At 43.2% G+C, this 4,113-nt stretch overlaps 1 non-coding gene across 1 annotated transcript; it reads right to left on the reverse strand.

The window, feature by feature from the left end:
- Positions 1-237: 237 nt before the first annotated feature.
- Trnar-ucu lies at positions 238-311 on the reverse strand. The gene has a single exon. It is a non-coding gene; the product is annotated as a tRNA-Arg (tRNA).
- Positions 312-4,113: the final 3,802 nt, after the last annotated feature.

Genomic DNA, 4,113 nt, shown 5'->3' on the forward strand with positions numbered 1-4,113 from the left:
CTCTCAGATGTCCCTGCTGGCTGTTCTACAGTGACCCACGAAGGTAGAGTGGTAATAACCAGTTCCTCTTCACTTTATGATGAGGTTGCGTACACCAGCAACTTCATGTAACACTGTAGGTAGAAGAAGAACATGTGTCTTACACACAATATCTATTCAATGATATTACAATAAAATCCAGACCTTTCACTGCTTACAGGCGTTGATAAATATCAATGGAGACAGTTGAGAAGTGTGTGCCCCGACCGGGATTCGAACCCGGGACCTCCTGCTTAGATGGCAGACGCTCTAACCAACTGAGCCATCGAGGACGCAGATGATAGTGCGACTGCAGGGACTTACTCTGGAACGCTCCCCGTGAGACCCACACTTTCCAACTTTCTGTCCACACACTACATTTGTAGTGCCCCTGCCCAACATACTCATTGCTCGCGGTAGTCAATCTACCGATTCCCGTAAGAGTTCGGGCAATATGAGTGCATCCGCACTAAAGACGATCATTGGCCGGTAATCCCTATCTGTATGAAGCCGGTAACGCCTGTAAGCAGCTGAAGGTCTGGATTTCATTATAATTTCATTCTCCGAGAACTGCAAGATCTCCAGTGGTATCTGTACAGATACCTGCTTCATATATCCATTCAACTCTTCGTCTGAAAAATTCTTTTTCGACCACTGATTAGATATATCGAATAATTTAGAATCTTTTGCTTCTGTACATTATAAAATAAAATTCCCCGCCGCGTTGTTCTGTCTGTATCTGAAGGCTAATCTCAGAACCTACTGTAGTGATTTTGACATGGTTTCCTCTAATAGAAAGACCGTTTCGCTTGTTTACGTGTATACTTAACTGCAGCTACACCAGACAAGTTGTCCGGCCTTAAATATTTGGTGCTACACGTGTGAAGCCGTGGCAGGTGGCGTTTCGTAATTTTGGGATACCTGTATAGCGGGGCACATTTATCTTCTGCGGAGCGGTAAACGTTTTCAAAAGGCTCACGGAATATCTTTCGGCTTACGGCAGGTAACTAGGAAACGATATCGGTTTCAGTTGACACAGTAGTTAACATAATCATCACGGAAACACTCTATATATGACCGACACAAAGAAGTATTGGGTAATTACGACGAGTGTCCAGAGAGTAAGTTCGTATCGGTCGCGAAATGGAAATGACTATGAAAATTCGATAAATCTTTGCACGGAGGTGATGGACAGTGTCTCTAGTATGACCCCAGATAGCATCACCTCGATCTATTTATTTCTGAGCTCACAGTGAGAGCGTAAAGATGTCTAGAAAGTAGTGTCTCTCGCCAAGTACGAGGGCCTGGTGAGAAATTTCGCCTGAAGCTATGCAGCCAACATTACATAACTGTCGTGCTGTTTCTTCTTCAAGACAATTCTGAGCCGCATTCTGCAAGGGCAATGAAGATGCTCCTGCATCGTTTTCAATTGGGAATGTTTGATTACCCACAATACAGCCCGTAATTGTCTCCCTCTGAGTTTCATCTCTGATCACATGAACCGCTGTCTATGAACACAACATTTTGGCGCAGACAACGAGCTGTAGGCCAGCGTGGAGAATTGGCGGAAAGCACTGGCGGCTGCCTTCTATGACGTGGGTATTGAAAAGTTGGTACAACGCTACGACAAATGTCTAAGTCAGAACGGCGACTCCGTAGAGACGTAGCTCGAAGTTGTAGCTAACTGTTACAAATAAAACATTTCTGATATTCACTGTGGTTTCCATTTCCCGATCAATAGGAACTTACTTTCTGCCGGCCGGAGTGGCTGAGCGGTTACAGGCGCTACAGTCTGGAACCGCACGACCGCTACGGTCGCAGGTTCGAATCCTGCCTCGGGCATGGATGTGTGTGATGTCCTTAGGTTAGTTAGGTTTAAGTAGTTCTAAGTTCTAGGGGACTTATGACCACAGCAGTTGAGTACCATAGTGCTCAGAGCCATTTGAACCATTTGAACTTACGTTCTGGACAGGCCTCGTAGATAGTAATTGTTTAACAAAGGTGAAAATAATATCGGATATGCCACGAGGAAGCCCTGTACTCGGTGCTGTGTCATGTTCACGATGTTATGGGCAACGATACAATGAAAAGATGATTCAAAAACAAATCAGACGAAGAGTGATGAAGTAAACGACTAAGGAATGATAGAAATAATAAAACTTATAAAACTAGGCACTCCCAAATACGGCTTCTGATCAAGATTCGCTGCTCTCTGAAATTGCGACAGCTGTTTACTGTTTTTCTCGGCAGATACCACCTCCTCTGTATCCGATCAGTTCGTGTCTCACATCATTACTACGAGATGCTGTACGTAATGCCAATCAAATTCAGAACAGAAAACAATACACATTGAAGGTGAATCATCTAAATCTTGCACCTCAAATACTGCGGACTTGGAAAGTGCTATTGGTGATGCTGTTTTAACACAATGGATCGGTAGTCAGGGGCTCGTATAGTCAGTCAATAAACAAATTGTAGTAATACAAAGAATATTTTTCGTGTTTAGATACAGATATTAAATGGAACATGTGGTATCGATAGCTACGATGCCACAACGTAGGTGCGCTCTGCTAGGTTGGCACTACGACACCGACGACAGCGCCCTCTAGCCGGCGCTTTGCAGCTTCCAGCTAGACGACCTAGCAACATTGTTTCTATTTCCTAGTGGGGACCCATTACAGATTTGGCCTGTGTAACTTTTTTAACTTGATGTACAGCTTCGCACTTACGTGGTCATCTCAGCCAAAGTTAAGTACATGTTGTTGTTGTTGTTGTTGTTGTTGTCTTCAGTCCTGAGACTGGTTTGATGCAGCTCTCCATGCTGCTCTATCCTGTGCAAGCTTCTTCATCTCCCGGTAGCTACTGCAACTTACATCCTTCTGAATCTGCTAAGTGTATTTGTCTCTTGGTCTCCCTCTACGATTTTTACCCTCCACACTGCCCTCCAATGCTAAACTGGTGATCACTTGATGCCTCAGAACATGTCCTACCAACCGACCCCTTCTTCTAGTCAAGTTGTGCCACAAACGTCTCTTCTCCCCCCATCCTATTCAACACTTCCTCATGAGTTATGTGATCTACCCATCTAATCTTCAGCATTCTTTTGTAGCACCACATTTCGAAAGATTCTATTCTCTTCTTGTCCAAAATATTTATCGTCCATGTTTCACTTCCATACATGGCTACACTCCATACAAATACTTCCAGAAACGACTTCCTGACACTTAAATCTATACTCGATGTTAACAAATTTCTCTTCTTCAGAAACGCTTTCCTTGCCATTGCCAGTCTACATTTTATATCCTTTCTACTTCGACCATCATCAGTTATTTTGCTCCCCAAATACCAAACTCCTTTTCTACTTTAAGTGTCTCATTTCCTAATCTAATTCCCTCAGCATCACCCGACTTAATTCGACTACATTCCATTATCATCGTTTTGCTTTTGTTGATGTTCATCTTATATCCTCCTTTCAAGAGATTATCCATTCCGTTCAACTGCTCTTCCAAGTCCTTTGCTGTCTCTGACAGAATTACAATGTCATCGGCGAACCTCAAAGTTTTTATTTCTTCTCCATGGATTTTAATACCTACTCCGAATCTTTCTTTTGTTTCCTTCACTGCTTGCTCAATATACAGATTGAATAACATCGGAGAGAGGCTACAACCCTGTCTCACTCCCTTCCCAATCACTGCTTCCCTTTGATGTCCCTCGACTATGTACTAAGTACATAGTAAAGCCATTTTTAATTGCAGTACCAAGTGTTCTACCTCATCTGCTCCTCCAAGCGTCCTACATTCGGCCTACCCTCTAAATTACAGGATCAGACCCATGCGCCGCCTTCCAGGCGGGATACAAAAGAACAATGCTTATTACCATTAACAAAATGAAGTGGGGTAAAGTAGAATGTTAGTGGTGTTTGGTGCAGGATTGTATTGTGAGTCGTTTGCGAGCTATCGTATTTTGAAAAGATCCCACACCGACACTTTTAAAATACCTGTGGTATCACACTCTAAAGAACAACACAAGAGCTACATTAGTTATGAGGATTCTAACCAGTAACGAGACAACTGACTATCAGAAGTTGTGATCAAA

Source organism: Schistocerca americana, chromosome 3 (genome assembly GCF_021461395.2).
Source record: "Schistocerca americana isolate TAMUIC-IGC-003095 chromosome 3, iqSchAmer2.1, whole genome shotgun sequence".
NCBI classification, from domain to species: Eukaryota; Metazoa; Arthropoda; class Insecta; order Orthoptera; family Acrididae; genus Schistocerca; species Schistocerca americana.